This window comes from Neolamprologus brichardi, chromosome 6 (genome assembly GCF_056152115.1).
Source record: "Neolamprologus brichardi isolate AB-2024 chromosome 6, ASM5615211v1, whole genome shotgun sequence".
Taxonomy (NCBI): domain Eukaryota; kingdom Metazoa; phylum Chordata; class Actinopteri; order Cichliformes; family Cichlidae; genus Neolamprologus; species Neolamprologus brichardi.
This window is the reverse complement of record NC_142109.1, coordinates 19,954,200-19,971,931: the sequence shown is the minus strand read 5'-3', so window position 1 is coordinate 19,971,931 and position 17,732 is coordinate 19,954,200. Positions and strand designations below refer to the sequence as shown.

The 17,732-nt window shown below is 41.4% G+C and overlaps 1 protein-coding gene across 17 annotated transcripts in view; it reads right to left on the bottom strand.

Annotated features, from left to right (window-relative positions):
- Nucleotides 1-7,883, bottom strand: part of ptprdb (protein tyrosine phosphatase receptor type Db) — a 150,019-nt gene extending 142,136 nt beyond the window's left edge. For 13 of the 17 annotated variants that reach the window (XM_006787304.3, XM_006787311.3, XM_006787314.3 and 10 more), the window contains exons 1-2: nucleotides 7,770-7,883; nucleotides 7,502-7,614 (exon numbers count right to left, since the gene is read on the bottom strand). The gene's annotated coding sequence lies outside the window, so the exon portion shown is untranslated. Of the gene's footprint in view, nucleotides 1-7,501; nucleotides 7,615-7,742 lie in introns of all 17 variants that reach the window. The other 4 variants (XM_006787316.3, XM_006787317.3, XM_006787305.3 and 1 more) reach the window with 3 other exon arrangements.
- Nucleotides 7,884-17,732: the final 9,849 nt, after the last annotated feature.

Below are 17,732 nucleotides of genomic sequence, written 5' to 3'. Positions count from 1 at the left end.
GAGAAGGGACAAAGATTGGGCCAATAGATAGGCGTGCATGAGAGAGCGAAGGTGAGAAATGAGAAGAGAAAAGAAGGGAAATAAATAGACACGAAACCAAGAGCAATTGAGATGGAGGGAGGGGGTGAAAGGTGGGAAGATGGACAGTGATGTATAGGTGTGCCGAGCGGTTGAAGCGCAGGTTTACTCCCAAGTGTGTGCAATGTATGAAATTAGAAAGAACAATGTGACGTAAAGTGATGAGGGAGACTCGGATGCCTGATGTTGTTTCTGTTCGCTTCCACTGCATCGGAAGGGAACACCTTCCACTAGTGTGTTTGTGTTTGACAGAGCGAGAGAGGAGAAAAAAAAGACAAGTAGGCAGCAAGAGAGGGTAATAAAAGGAAGATAATGAGAAGGGAAACTTGTGTGTGCATGCGTTTTGCGCGTGTTAATGTGCAATCGCATGTGCACGTGTGTATAAGTGAGTGCACGTGAGTGTGTATATTCGATTTCATGTGAATCCTAAATGTGGATGAAAACCAAGGCTTTAGGATTTTAATCAGCCCCATCTGAACGCTTTATGGCGAGTCTGAAAAGCTTTCATGTAGAGTTTCTCTCACGCTCACACACATACACACGTAGGCACACACAAACACACAAAGCATTCCCTCATGCCTTCTGTTCTAAATTTACACCTAACACGAGCAGGAGAATGGGGGGAGAGGAGAAGCAAGGTAAGAGAGCGAAGAAAGAGAGTGGAGGAAGAGTGGTGGACGAAAGAAGTATGGGGGAGGGAAAAGGACACGAGCGAAGAGAAAGTGCACAAGGGAGGTAAAAGAAGTGTAGACAGAAATAAGGGGGGAAGCAATTCTAAAAGGAGAGCAGAGGGGGGAAAAGAGAAAAGGAGAAGAGCCAAATTTGATTTAGACAGCGGCCAGGAGACATGGAGAAAGGGAGGGATGGAGAAGTTCGATAGACTCGGGGAGAGAGGAAGGGAGAAGGACAGCGGTATATTAGTCAAGGTGTCCAGTCTATGTATTGCCTGCTGTGCAATACCACCCCTCTGATTTACTCTGCCGGGTGACTGATGAGAGGGAGGAAGAGAAGGAGGGATACAGAGATGAAGGGATGAGAGTGGAGGGAGGTCTCGCAACGAGCGTTTAGGCCAAATTAACGGCACCTCATAAATTAGACTAACAGCCAAATCGGAGGGGCTGGATGGGAGGGGCTGTGTTTGCGTGTGTGTGTGTGTGTGTGCGCGTGTGCAAGCGTGTTTTTGTATACACAACTAAGTATGCTTTGTGCATGTATAGTATGTGAATGATGACATGTCAAGAGGGAACAATTTGAACCAGTGCAAACAGATTACTCTGATAAAGCAGTGATATCCAGCCGCTTACTCATGCAAACACAATCTTCCCTTGATTACTGAACACACTGAAGCCTTTTCTCCTGCACGGTGCGCTCGTAAACTGAAACACTGTTACACATCGAGGATGCTGAATTTAAGTTGCCCACCTTTTTCACTAATAGTACGTTTTTACCGTAAAGCAGAATTAACGTGAGATGCATTAGACTAAAAAAAAGCAAATTAACTGAATTACATGAATGACGTTTCGTTAATAAAATAGCGAGGACATATTAAATGTAAACGAAACTCACTGCCTGCGCAAAATGTTTAGAGATAATTCAGTTTGGTTTTATTTATATGGCTCCATATTGTAAGGTAAAGATAATAATGTACAATAAAACAGAGAAACAGTAGGAAGGAAAAACTCCCTTTTAACAGGAAGAAACCTCTGACAGAACCGGGCTCAGGGAGGGGGTGGCCATCTGTCGCGACCGGTTGGGGGTGATGGGAGGAAGACATGATGAAAAACACTCTGAGGAAGAGAGCCAGAGATTAATAATAACTAATGATTGAACGCAGAGTGGTGTGTAAGCACATAGTGAATACGTAAAGATGAATACATCAGTTAGATGTTCACCTTTTCATTTCATATAACACCTTCGCTCCCAGCAGCTAAAGAATAAAAAATGCTTTCACAGGCTTGTTAAGGTACTCGATCAGGGGGAAGTCGAGTTCTGGGTTGAATGTTGAAAATTACGATGATTTCTCGAGAAATCAACATTAAAATCAACCTTAACCATTAACCCAGACTGTGCTCTCAGGTCTCTTCTGTGTCTAGTTATCTCCCCCCTGCCTACTTTTTCTTATATAGTAGTACGACATCACACTCCAACGTTGTTATGACTCCAGTGAATCAAATAAAGACAACAGATACATTTAGTCCTTTTCAAAGCTGTTAGAAGTATATTTTATGGGTGATGAGGGTTACAGCTGGGGATGTTCACCTCTTATAAGGCTTGGTGCAATTTTCACCCCCCATTATATAATATATGTTTTATCCTACCTTTCAAGCTACACACAGCATAAATCCCACCTCGTATACGTTATTTATGTCACTCCCTTTACATTCTAAAGAAATGTTAACTCTGTCAGAAGTGCAAGCACTTGCCGATCGTTGTGTGATTACAGTACTGCTGGACAGAGTGAGATACTAACACAAAAACACACACACACACACACACGCACTTATGCACGCACACTAACCCACCCACACACCAATCTTGGCAGTGTAGAGTTGATGTTCAGAGTGATTAAAGTGGCATGCTTCTGAGTGTGTCACCTGGGTGCTGCTGTATCTTAAATCAGGACAGTGGGGCTCAGATTGGGTATTGACTGGCCTGCAGAAGTCTCCATCCATCACGCTGAGAAACGATAGCAGCGAGGCCGCCCTGATGTAGCCATATACCACTGATGTTGCTCGCTGGCTGGCTAAGGTGACGTAAGGTTAGGGTTATGGCACAGACCCTTATTTATACTGCGTGGTGCGCAGGCAGAGAAGTGAAGCACACGGCCAGATGTGGACTGACAGGCAACGCGTCTGCCGTCAAGATACGGATAAGCACATGTTCACAAGCTAACGCGAAGGCAAGCGTACCTGTGACAAGCACAGGCTGACAAACACATGCTCAGACATGCAGCAGTTATAAGAGATAAGGCTTCCTGTTCTGTCTCCGTCCTGTTGTCTCTCACTCTCAGTGACATAAACATACACGCACAGACGAGCACATGCACGCACACATGCACAGACGTAACTCTCTGTCTTGAGGGTCTGAGCAGCATCTTTTGACTGTGTGCCTAATGATAATAAATGAGCCATCATGGGTGGGGAGGGAGGCACTAAGTCATCCCCTTCATCGACAGGAGGAAGACTGGGAGCCCCAAGGTCACCCCACTGTCAGCATCACTCTCCCTAATGACTTCTCCTGCTCCAGCACATACACACATGCATGTGCACATACATCGGCACACACAAAGTGCACCCCACCATGTTCACAGTCATATACCTCTCACCTACACATGTGCATATAAACAGAGATGTGCACACACAAAGAGTGTTATAGTAGAAGGAGTTGTATAGCAGAGCTGAATATCGCAAGGAAGGGTATTAAGCATGCAAGTCCGACATGAGGCTTTTATTTTGAAAATGTCATTTCATTTGGGATTAAAAATATCATTTAACTTAAACAAAGTTAATGTTTTGATACTAGACGTACCTGGGACATAGTGTCAGGCAGGGCAAGCATTTCAGCCAGTGAGTATATGTTAAAGGAGAGTCTGAAGAGTTTTAAAGATGTGAAAAGTTCATATGGTCACAAAACAGGTTAGATTAGAACATTTCTGAGAAGTCAGAAAAGGTCAGCTGAATTTGCAATATCAAAATGTGTGTTACTAATCTTGTAATCTTGTTAATTACCTAACACTAAGCCCCCCTACACCTGATATTTATCTTCTGACCTTTTGGATTGTGAATCCCCAGGCTGCAAAACACTTCTCTAATTTTCTATAATTTCCTTAAAATGCACAAATTTCCTTCTTTTTCTACTCAAAAACATTTTTAACAGTCTATCAGTCCATTACCGTGTTAAGTGAGGCACACTGTACCACTGCCTTCATGGTGCAATGTTTGCAGAATATCACCAAGCAGCTTTCCCCTTTAGCAAAACAGCGCTCGATCAGATCAGGAAAGAGGCAGACAAGCAGTGGATAACTGAAACATGTCTCTATAACCTTCCTGACCCTCCTGACTTCCATCCCTCTCCCTAATGAGCTGCCATGCACTGTCATCTCTCAGAGGCACAGATCAGAATTCAAATCCATAGAGGGTGGCCAAGTGAATTCTTCCAGCCAAAAGAGACGAACTAAAGCATTCCAAACCAGCGAACGTTATTAGCGCTGTACTAAAAATGTAAATTTGTGGGAGAGATGAGGCATCAGTAGACACAATGGAGAAATGAATAGGAACGTATAACGCCTTCACTTTTAACCGTGGGAATTTTTTCACACACACGCACGCGCACATGCACAGGCATGCATACATGCACGGGCACACGCTTACATACGTTGCAAGTTTAGGCTGGAGCTGTAGAAAGCTAATTTGCACCACATTGAAATGCATCTCAATTAAAGAGAAACACATCGAGGTGCCAGGGGAGGAGAGAGAGATGTGAGAGAACGGGAGGGAGGAACGGGGTGTGAAACAGATAGTGTGTGAGAGTATGAGAGTAATAGAAGGCTGGGTGGATTGGGGGGTGGGGGGGGTGGATGAGCTCAACTGGCAAGGGAAGAAGAGAGGGAGAGGAAAAACAGAGGAAGAGAGAGTATTTTCATCTCCTTCTCTTGGAAAAACATCTCATTTTGGGATGAATCAGATTTAGAAAGGGTGTTAGGAGGTTCAGGCGCAGCTAAAATCCTAACTAACTTCAGCCTCGTTATCACCACCTCTTTGGTTTGGTGCCAGCACGCCAGGGCTGTCCCTGCAAAAACTGTGTGTGTCCGTGTGAGTATGACTGTGTTTGTACTCAGATATTTTTAAGCCCAAGGCCATGTTCTGTTTGACAGAATGGGTGGAGGATAAGCAAAAGACACAATGAGGTTTTACCTAAGTATGTAACCAAATGTGACTGTGGGCCTGCATCAATGAGTTTTTGGTGTTAAATTCTTCATTCCTCGTTGTCATATTTGTCCATGCTGAAAATTAGATAATGCACATAAGTACATGTGTGTGTGCGCTGTTATGTGTGATTTAGTAAGTGTGCATCCGAGAGAACAAACAACATCCGGAGGAAAGGAAAAAAAGAAAAACATACCCAATCTGTCACATGGAAAAAAATCAGGATTTGCTTTGTATGCCTCTACCATTTTGCATGGGTTGTCATGTTCTAAAAAACTGTGATGATGTTCTCAGCCCACTATCTTAATAACGCCACCAAATACAAGCAGGGACATTTGTCTTGCTGTCAAGATACTTAACTTCTTCCTTTAACCTGGTGTTTGCCTCTGCTCAAAGACACTAGAACTTGCACATATCTCAAAATGAAAAGCACTGTGGGAAATGAAGTGCCTTTAATCTTCTTCTGTTTTAAGATGTAGTGCATTACCATCACAGCATCATAACCGTGATGTAAATATACCTACCTCCTTCAGCGTGAGCGATAATCAACTGGTCAGCATTATAGCTATCATTAAGAAGAACCACAATAGGACTGCCATCATCATCATCATCTTGACTGCCATCAGCGGCAGCATATCAGCACATCATCTGAGACTACATCTCATTTTCACCTGACGAAAAAAAAACTGATGGGGGTTATAAAGGCTAAATGTTTGGCTCGTTGCATGATTGCCTGTCCACGTCTACAATGAGGTTCAAATTCTCCACTGAAACATCTGTGTGAATCCCAGAACTGAAACTCATCTAAACAGAGTGCAGGAGGCAAATTGAGGAGGTACGACAGAGGACACTTTCCCACTGAAATGAATTTTCTTTGATACATTATTACTGTTACGGTAAATGTAGCTAGACAACACGAAATAAATTCTGATTATTGAATATCCTGAGGCCGCCGACCGGCGGCAAGACGGTGGCCTTTGTGCGTTTTCCCCTCGGCTTTTCGGCCAGTGCAGCAGTTTCCACTCATGTCACCTAAGTTACAAGCTGCCTTCATATGTGTTTAAATCTATGCTCTTGTTTGGTCAGTCCTCTTAGCCTCTTCTTGTTTATGCTTGCAGGTTGTATAGCTAAAATAAGCAGTGGCCTTCTTTCATATACACCTCAAGCTGGTGACAAACATGTCAAAGCCAAAAGAACCAAGTGTGTTTCAGTGAAGACCCTGACAGCTAAATATATAAATATATAGGCTAAAAAGAAAAACTGCTTACATGGGTTTTCTTTTTTCCTTCAATACTTTGAGTTAGCATAATCTCTCCCCCTCTCTCTCCTTCTCTCTGTCCCTCTTTTCTTTATGCTCACTTATTCTTTCCTTGCACACACATGACTGAGCAGATCCGGCTCACACAAACAGCCACTAAGACGCACACACATCGGGGCACACACATTCTGGGTTGCATGCTTCACAATGACAGCCCCATACTGTACTCGGACAATAAACCACATCAGAAAACTACTCAGACAACCTCTGAAGGCACTTTGTCTTGTCTTCTGTGTCTTTATGGCCTCTCAATCTGGCCTTGATGACACCGCTTATGAGCCTTTAAGCAGCCCTCTGTTGTGCATGGCCTGACAGATAGAGTTGTCATTACATTAAGTAGGGACTCTCTATTAGTGCAAATGGTGGCACATAACCAGATAATCGGCTGTGGACAGCAAGTGTGGCTATGTGGGAGGTGAGATGCTAACGGATGGTGTGTGGGAGAGTAATGTTTTATGTTGGAGGAAGTGTGATATTTCCATTATAGACAAGCTTAATTGATAAACAGGACAATAAAAGCAGAAAATGGCCTCATAGATTTGTGCCTACAGCACAGGCAGTTGTACTGTAGGATGTCACTATATATATAATGAGTAGTAATGGCACTGACAATAATAGCATATTAAGTAGAGGCTTTAGAACACTATCAGATAATGTCATCATTGTAGGGAATAAAAAGACTAATAAAATCCCCCTCATAAAAAGGAGGGAAGCAGCGCTTTCCCTGAGGGATCCCTGCGTTCCTTTCTTCTCACACTCCTCACTCATCTCACCTAATCTGCCCCCCACCCCCCAACTCCCTCACCCGGCCGGCTGTATTTTACTCTCACCGCCGTCCGTGAGTGGAATACTGACACCACTTCTAATTGTCACAAATAGCCACGTTTAAGTCCCATGCATAATAAGCGAGAAGTTAAAATGTAGAGGGAGCAGCGGAGGAGCTGCGCTGCACACGCTCGCTTTTGGCACAAAAAGACAATTCATAAAACACTTCTTGAAGTATCTGATGGTGATTATTAAAAGAATAAACCAAAAAGAAAAAGACAAAAGTACTCGGTGTTTCAACACACTGCCGATATGGACCATTACAGCGAACCAGAATGGGGCACTTTGGGATGTTTTCCGCAAAAAATGAGGAAGGAAAAAAATCAAGCAACAATTCCGGTCAAAGTGTACTCACCACAATATCCAGATCAGCGCGCGGTGTATGGAGAATCCCGAGGAGTTTCCCGTTTCTTTCTTCGCCCCAAGTTGAAGACAGCGATCAGATGCGGTCCCACAGTCCCGACTAAACTGCAAAGAGAAAAGGTAAGACCACATTGACAAAAAAGCACGTCAGCCAGATTCCCACATCTCGGGCGGCAATCGAGGTCAATCTCCCCCCACCTACCCACCCGAAAAGTAGATCAATAATTACACACGTATAGCTTTGTAATCCGGGGCTGTACCTCTTAAATGAGGCGGGATGACCACCAGAGAGTAAAAGAGACCGTTAAAGGACCGGGAAAGGCAGCGGCTGTCAGATTTGACTTCAAACTGATGCTGACGATGCGCACAGAGATAAGCTCCGGAGGGGAGAGAGAGAAAGAGAGAGCGAGAGAGCGAGAGAGGGAGAGAGAGAGAACGAGAGAGGGAGAGAGAGAGAGACGAGCCCACGGAAGTGAATTATAAAAATTCACCACTTGAAAGTTTCTCTAGTAGGTCGAAATATGAGCACAGAACATCTTTGCTTCAGAAATGATATCCCAGGAGCCGATGGAAGGTCTTAAAACATTATTTCCAATTCGACTCGGGCATGTTTAGGGTTGCACTAAAAATGCTACAAGAATAATAATAGTAATAATAATAATAGTAGTAATAGTCAATATGCACGCTCTAACCACAAGGGGCTGATGGTCTTGCCAAACACACACACACACACACACACACACAGATTAGCAATAATTATACAGCCTGCCAATTATTTCCCTTACACAGAAAGTCTGACTTGGATAACACAAGAAGGGAGAACGAGAGAGAGAGATAAAGAGTAGTAATAACTATATTTTATACACAATTCATGTTCTAAAAGCTACAAATGTTGCTTTAGAGAAATCTGGGATCTTTCAGTAAACCTTTTGTACCTCAGTTGATGAAAGTTCTGGTGTCAAAAAAAGTTTTAAAAAAGTAAAACACAAATCACAAATGCACTGTTTTAAATATTTACATATACATTATGTAATCATGTGAAGCAGACAGTACACCCTCTTTCTGTTCTAAGACTTTATCTATCAGGACATAAAAGGGAAAAATTATCTGAGTCTTATCAGGTTATCACACATTATTATTACGTTTATTTAATCAACAAAAACTAAGCCAAAATTCAGAAGCAGAGGGGGGGAACAGAGTGCATGCTATGGTTTGTAGAACCACCTTTAGCAGCAATAACTTGAAATAATGGGTTTCTGTATGACTTTATCAATCTCTCACATTGCTGTGGAGAAATTTTGGCCGACACGTCTTGACAACATTGCTTTAGTTTATTGAGGCTTGTGGACATTCATCTATGCACAGCTCTCATAGGGCCCTGCCACCACTTGTCAATGAGGTCGAGTTCTGGACTTTGACTGGGCCATTGAAACACCTTGATGCTTTTGCAGCTGTCACTGATTTGCTGCTGTGCTTGGAACCATTGTCCTGTTTTGTGACCCACTTTCTGCCAAGTTTTATCTGTCAGGCAGATGGCCTCACATTTGTGGAGCTGTGCACTATGGCCAAGCATCTCCACTTTGGTCTCGTCTATCCAAAGGACATTGTTCCAGAAGTTTAGTGGTTTGTTCACATGCATCTTTGCAAACGTAAGCCGTGCTGCTGCATTTTGTTTACAGAGAAGAGTCTTTCTCCTGGCAGCCTCTCCAAACAAACCATAAGTGCATAGTCTTTCTAATTGTACTGTCATGAACTTTGACATTTCACTTGCTAACTGAGACCTGTAGAGTCTGAGATGTAGCGTTTGGGTTTTTGCAATTTCTCTGAGCATTGCTGCGTAAGACCTTGGGGTGAATTTGCTGGGATGTCCACTCCTGGGAAGATTGTCAGCTATACTGAATGTTTTGTGAACAATCACTCTCACTGTAGAATGATGGACTTGAAATTGTTTGGAAATGGCCTTATAACCCTTCTCAGATCGATGGACGGCAACAATTTCTAGGATCATTGCTGATGTTTTTCATCCTTGGCATTGTGTTAACACACAGTCGAATGCTCCAGACCAGCAAACTACCCAAACATTGCAGGTGATAGGTTCAGATGATCAGTACAGCATCTGACTGCTGCTTACCCTCTTAAATCCACCAAAATCTATAACAGGGGCACTTCATTTTAAACACCATTTTGCCCTAATTTTCACTAAATAAATAATAACACAGCGTAATATATCATGTGTTGATGTTCATCAGAGGTTGTATTTACCCAGTTCTAAGACCAGCTGAGGGCCAGATGATTTTAAGACAGCTTGAGGGCCACAACTACACATTTTACATGAAGGAAATCCTGTGTGTACATGACAAATGCACGAAAACAAACATATGGTGTCACAGCCACAATGTATATCAAATGCTGTATATGCTTAAATTATTCACACCCATTATTCACACCTTCATACAAGCTTAAAGCGATTACTTCCAAAAATGCCCCATGTAAAAATGTGTTTCATTTATCTGACTGTCATCCCCACCCCACAGGTGATACTTTATATCTCCCTCTGGGCTTGACTGTTGTTCCACAGCCAAAGGCGGGATCCCCAGAGAACAAACAGATCTTTGTACTGTGGTCAAAAACTGCAGAATTATTACAGGGGTATAACAATGATAGCAGGATGTAAAAGCTACAAAAATATGTGTAGGTGTATTATTTCATTTTCAAACAGATTCTTTTTTGGTGTGAGACAACAGTACCAACTGCTGTTATGTATTTTATTGTACTAGCACTATTTTTTTATTTGACTTTTGAATTACACTTTCATATATTTAAAAAAAAAAATGTGCCCGCAGATGATTTGTCTCCTGCTATATCTCGTGAACATTCTTTTTTTCTCCTGTTTCTGTTTTATAAGAATGCACTGTGACAGCTGCTAGTCACAGTAGTAGAGTGGCAATGTGAATAAGGATGAAATGAATAAAAAAAAGAAAAAGGAGAGAGAGAGGACGGAGAGAAAATGGAAAGAAGAAGAGGAAGAGGAAGAGTTGGGTCCAGGATGAGATCCGTGACCCTCTCATCCTACTTTTCCTGTCTAAAGAAAGAATGGGAGAGGAGAAATGAGGAGGAGGAGAATTATTCCAAGTGCTGATTCTTGTTCTTTTCATATCTCATTCCTGACTCACCACTTCATCTGTCCACCTACCCCAGCTCGCTTTTCCTGTTTCTCTCTCTGTCTTGATTCTGTGTGCCTCTCTACCACTCGCTCTCATCTGTCCTTCCTTCCTTGCGTTCTTACTCTCTTACAAGGAGCATCACTTGTTTGTTCATACACCCAAATGTCTGCAACATCCTGTTCTCTATTTACAGAGCATGTGGGATGAAGTGTGCGTGTTTGTGTGTGTGTGTGCACGCGCACATGTGTTTGTGTATGTGCGAGTCAGCTTTGTACTTGTATAACTCTCTGTATTCTTACGTATAGGTTCAGTATGTGGATACATTGTACTGTTGTTTTTATTTATCTTTGCCTTAACGGTATGGCCCATCCATCCATCCATCCATCCATCCATCCATCCATCCATCCATCCATCCATCCATCCATCCATCCATCCATCCATCCATCCATCCATCCATCCATCCATCCATCAACACCAATAGCAGAGTATGAAATCCAATTAATAACAATTTGGTTCCTTTTATTTGGTTCCCCGGATATTATTGTGGGCAGCACGGTGGCACGGTGGTTAGCACTGTTGCCGCACAACAAGAAGGTCCTGAGTTCAATTCCAACATCAGGCCGGGGTCTTTCTGTGTGGAGTTTGCATGTTCTCCCCGTGTTTGCGTGGGTTCCCTCCGGGTACTCCGGCTTCCTCCCACCGTCCAAAGACATGCAGCTTGTGGGGATAGGTTAATTGGAAAATCCAAATTGCCATTAGGAGTGAATGTGAGCGTGAATGGTTGTCTGTCCCTGTGTGTTGGCCCTGCGACAGACTGGCGACCTGTCCAGGGTGTACCCCGCCTCTCGCCCTATGACAGCTGGGATAGGCTCCAGCGCCCCCCGCGACCCTGAAAAGGAGAAGCGGAAGCGAATGGATGGATGGGTTCCTTTTATTCAAGCTCAATCCATTTAATTTCAATTCAGTCGTACTTTACTGTTCATTCAACGTCCCTGAGGGTCTAGCGTGTGGATGCATACCTACATACATATGTGCAAGAAGATATGAGGCTCCATTAGAAGTATTTAAACTTTTGAGACTTCAGCTGTTTGAAATCTAAAGTCACAGTTGAACTTGTTAATAAAAGTGTTCTTTGAGCAGAAATTGTATCCGTGTCTCCACTTTACCTGTCTGACGGTGACATATTTCTATTGGTTGTCATGATGTTTTTGGCTTTGCTATTGCCAAATTGTGCTCACTGAGCTTGCACTTGTTCAGGAGCTGTCTCTGTTGTTTGCGTTTTTTTTCATCCCGGGTAGTAGAGAGATGTTCTGCCAATTTATAATGTTTTTTGGGGCAGATAACATTGTGATCTGCTTTGCCTCTTAGTTTCTTCTTCCGACTATTCTACTTATAGTATTTCTTTACATTACACTGTAATTTGGTTTCATTCTGATTCTGTTTTTTTAAAAGCAGTATTGTGAGATGATTCAAAGGGGAGAAAGAGCTGAGATAAGGGACTCTCCTGGGCTCAGCTCTTGGGTTAGGAGGGGTTTTGAAAGGGATGTGTGTGTATAAGGTGATTAAAACATCCGAGTGCTCTCTTCTGAATAAAAACTGTCAGTGTATGACTGCATTATTCTGCTTTTTTAAACATGTTTTTTGCATTGTACGATAAGCAGGAGTGTGAAAATAATTATATTCTGTAATTAGAGCTCTGTAGGTTCCACAGCATATGTACAGCTCTCTGTTTTTAATTCAATTAAACTTTACCAAGAGAGACAATAGTGTTAAGATATATTCACTGTAAGTGAATCAAAGAGTCAAGTGATTGATTACATACTTGGCTAATCAATGAACTCATCTTAATTTCTCCTTGAAAGGACACACAATGGAAGTCGTACAGAAGGGCAGAAGTGCACATTAAAAGCTTTTACTTTTTGGATTTAGAGTCTAAGACTCCTTCTTTTCCTTGATAAAGCTGTGTTGGCTTCAGAGCGGTTTATTTAAGACACTCTGGGACTCAACTCTTCAGTAGACTTAGGTCTAAACCTGGATTTCAAGGTGAAGAATCTTATTGCTATGCGCCTACTGTTGCACTCCAATCCATCAGTCCATCTTCTTTCTCTTTCATGAAATACCCAAATAATAAGCGGTAATTCGTTGCCCATGTTTCAGGTTTAGTTGAGTATGCAATGAGTGTGCGTGTGCTATATGTTTTGTATAAAAATAGGACAAGAGCAATTTCACCTTTTGGGTTACATAAACCAGTATGTGCGTTTTGTACATACAAAACACTCTTAAAACAATTTAATCTGCTCAGTGAAGAATATTCTGTTATAGATTGTTTTCTTTCTATAAAGTAGCATAAATAAGGTCAAAATTTCAATTTTCTCCACAATACCTTTGAATAGGACTCATTGGAAGACTATTAAAGCTGTATAGAGACAAACTCCCCATCCCTCTGCCTTAATTATCCATCCCCTGGGCTTCCATCATTAAGGCAAGCCAGACACTGGGACATATTTGGCATTATATTTTTAATGCTACAACAACCGGCTCAGCAAAAACCCACCACAGATTATTCACAGTGTGTGTCTTGGCTCGGCTCCATATACTGTGACACATTATTATACTTTATTCCCCTTTTCTTCCTTCTCCTTTTTCTTCCCTCCTCATCTCCTCCCCTTCTTCTACATTCACCTCCTCCCTTCCTCCATCTTCCCGTTCCCTCTTCAGATGCTTTTCTTGTCCTCCGTGGAATCCAAAAAGGAAAGAACAAAGCCCTGTCATACATGTTCTGTCGATTCACTTACAACGTCTGTATTGCTTTGCGCGTGTATCTGTGCTGTGCGAGTGGGGCTGACTGTGCATTGTATGTGTGCCAGTTGTTTGTGTACCTCTCCGTGTGCAGCAGGAAATTCAAAAACTAGGCCATATCGACCACCCAGGGGTTTGAAAGCTCAGGGGGTACCAAAGCAACATGGTTTAAGTAAGAAAAAAATGTTTCAAACGCCATAAAAGGGGAAAAGAGACAACGCATGTGCACATTCTCACGCACGCGAGCAAATATGCGCGCACACACACAGAGAAACGGGCACCCCTCCCATCTGATAGACCTCTGGCTTATGTTGTATTCACAGTAACATCAAGCATGTTATCACACACATATCGAGATAAGCACCTTTATATATTTATATGTTAGCCTTCCAGCTTACACTGGTGGGCAGCCATTTTTTGTATACATTAGGGTCTCTCCTGCTGACATCCTTTGAGGAATAAGCAGCAGATCCTGTCACTATTGATCCAATTCAGAGTGTATGGGATATGAATGGGACCAAGCCTTTTGTGGTTGGATGGGTTAAGTAAAAAGTTTTCGTTGTGTGTTTGCAAAAGTTTTATAGGTATAAAATTCTGGCGTATTTTTCTTCTTTTTTGGCATTTGTTATTTTTTAAAATATGAAATATTTGGTGGGAGGAAATTTTGCTTTGGCAAACATTTAACCTCTCAGACAATTAGTCCAAACCTATAATGCCAGAGGTTGTTTATGTGTAAGAAGGTGAAGTGGGGGTGAGTTTTAAGAACATCTCTAGATGAATCTGAAAATCGATAATGCCATTAATATGAGCCCGTATCCTGTGCTGCCACTACAGTTCATCACCTCCCAACTGCTACTCCATTTAGATATTGATTATGTCATTTCACTGTTGACCTTAAGACCTTTGTTACTGAGTCAGCGGAAAATAAAAGCCTAATGGGACCTTAAACTGTAAGGACAAGTCAATCTGTTGGATATAGAAGATTAAAGTAAATATTTACAATATCGTCTTTCAGCTGAGGAAGAGGAGGGAGCACCTTAACACCATAAGTAATCCTGAAGATTGCAGACTGTACTTTCTTTTCAACTAAACCAAAGATTAATAAGATTTATAGTATTTTGTTTCTTGTGTACTGAAATTTACTGCAAAGAACTTGATTAATAAATCCAAAAATACTGATTGCTTTCTTGATTTTCAACCATACATACTTTCCGGGTCAAATCTGACCCATTTTAGCATTTGATTTGAAAATTTATTTTGATTCCCCAACTGTGTGTGTGTGTGTGTGTGTGTGTGTGTGTGTGTGTGTGTGTGTGTGTGTGTAGCACATAAAATATAACTAAATAATCTAACAATAAGCAAGTTAAAATTATTACAATTTATTAGAAGCTAACTGAGTTTAAACTAACTAAGATTCAAACAGAAATAAAAAAATAGGGTTTGGGGAAGGTTATAAGAGTATAAAGGCAACTGAGCTGCCATTTCAATGAGTGTGGCAAATACAGATACACGTCTAATTTCCACACATGCAAGGTTTCTTAACACAGCTTTCATTGCACACACTAGTTAGAAATATTTATTTTATGTTTTATATTTTAGGTGTAAACTAATGTAAGAGTAATAATTGTATATGTAGTTCTGAGGATTTCTGGTAACAATAGTGAGGAGAATATTCATCCATGTCAGAAAGGCTATTTAAATGTTCTTAAGTGATATGTAGCTTAGAGTGGCAGCAAATTGTCTTCTGTACCTGTTATCATAAGCAATACAAGCCTTTAGTCTATATCTTTTAATGTTCCTAAAACTCCATGCACATGCTACAGTATTATTTTATGGAAGCCAGCTTCCGCCACTAAAAATAATTTCAACTTATTAACTCAAAATTTAGAGAAAAGCAACTCAAAATTTCCAATCAGTAATGAATGACATCATTTCCTTCCTTCCTCAGCTACAACTGCTACAGCTAAGCTACCAGTATTACAGCCGGTCATGAATGCACAAATTGCTGAGTATTTTCAGGGTGGCTTCACAAATGATGAAATCCTTGTATTATAAGCTGAATCACATGGCATTCATGCATTCCTCTGCACCATATCCTTCTGGGTAACAAGAGAACGACATCGTTCACGTCATTCATTGGCAGCGCTAACTCGAAATTTTGAGTTACTTTTTTCAAAATTTTGAGACATTAAGTCAAAATTTCAAGGTGCTTTTCTCAAAATTTTGACTTATTAACTCGAAACTTAGAGAAAGATAACTCCAAATTTCGAATTATGGATACTTTTTTTTTAATGGTGGAAACGGGTTTACATATTATTTGGCCTATTTTTTGCAGTGTGGCCATGAAATTAAAATTATATTATAGTTTTATAAGGTGACATTATATCATATATAATTCAACTTTTGTGGATATAAATTAGGTGTCATTGTTGTGAAATTAAAAGAATGATAAGAGTGCTTTTATAAGGTCTAAAGCTCGATAAATGCTAAGAAACAGGCAATTTTGACTTGTTGCTAAGTGGCTGCTATTCAGCCTGACAATGTCATAATATCTGATGTAAGTAAGAAGCTTCAGGGCCCTAAGATGTGTGCAAAATTTGGTTTCTCAACTCCTGATTGTGTAGGAGTTGGTGTCATAATCACAAGAATGATTGAACTCAATAGTAAAACCATGAAGACCAACACAAGTTTAACTCTTCTACCGACACAAGCAAGGAATATTGTCTGTATACAGGCGAGTATAATGCAGGTGAGCGTTTGCAGCACAGGAAGGGGCTGAGGAGCGTAGCGCCAGAGCTCTGTGACAGAGGAGATCACGGGTTAGTGATGTTTCAGTAAGTCTGGGGATTGAATTGTGTATTTTGGAATTGGCTCGAGTTCTTACTCGAATCCTTTTATTGAATTGCTCATAGGGGAGTCAGGTGACTGTTTGGGAAGACTGAAGTGGCAGAGAGTGGTCGTACGGGTGAGCTTTCCAAGGTGAGTATTGATGAGGGATTGCAAGGTTTTGGTCTGCAGGTAAGTTCAACTTGAAGCAGAGGGTTTTGAAGGATTTCTTCAAGTTGCAAGAAACTTGAATCCAGCCAAAGCCCACACACTGGAGAAAAACATGACAAGGGTGACAATGATGTGGCAAAGAGTGAAGGTTTCAGCTGCCTTTTCATCCAGAGGAGTGATGAGTATACGGGAAGCACGTCTTTAGACTAGATCAGATCGTAAGGGAGCCCCGCCCAAGGATGGAATATCCCGAAACTAGAACTGAGAGCGACAGGTAGAGTGGGAATTAAAAGAACAGGGACAGACACCCAGAGATTTCATGTATTGAGAAGATGGCCAGTTAGCTTAGATCAAAATGAGTTTTAGCTATCTAGCTTCAAAATAAGTTGGTAGCTAGCTTATGTAAACAAAGTGACAAAGTGCTTACTCAGAAATGAGTCCACCTCAGTGCTAAAGCATTTGTCCACTGCCTGTTCTGTGTCTTAACTTGAGGTCACAACACAAATCAAACTGACAGACATGTCACAGGACAAGATTCACGGGAGTAAATAATACATTTCATCAGCTGCTTCAGTTCCATGGCCCTCATATGGAAATTTATCACAGCAGACATTTTGACTTGTCACAGCAGGAAAAGCGCGGGTGGAATTAATAACACTACTGCTGACTCAGTTCCATTAAGGATTGCAGTACGGCATGGCAGTAAACCAGCATGCATGAATGCAGGATCTTCCTTAACTGAAATACTGTAAAATACACCTTCGACTTCCCTGCTATGACATGTCGACATGTCTGCAAGTAAAGAAAAAAAAAAGCTGGCACGGTGTGACACTACCGTATCTTCCTGGGAGTCACCTAAAGAATATTTTTATCTGTTTTCACCCGCTTCTCTCATCATAATACCCGGTGAGAACAAATGTAAAGTTTGAGGGTGGTTTCATGTCACGGGGACTTATTAATTTATTTATTTAGGTTTTTACTTTCCCAGCAAATGCACAGTAGACAGAATGTGGTGTTTATGTAAAGTCTTGGTGCGAAGGCCCGGGTTTATGGTGGGTTTCAGAGCATGGTTTCTTCATACCACGAGCCTCCTTCTTTTATAGGAATAATTAATCATAATGTATGGGAAAAAATATAAAAACTGTTGGACTGAATAGGCTTTAATAAATATCCTTTTTTTAATGCTCTCTTTGTTGAGTTTGCAGTGTTCTGGTGCTGATTTCTGAGCCAACCACAGGCCTCTCTCTCGTGTCCTTTCTCTGA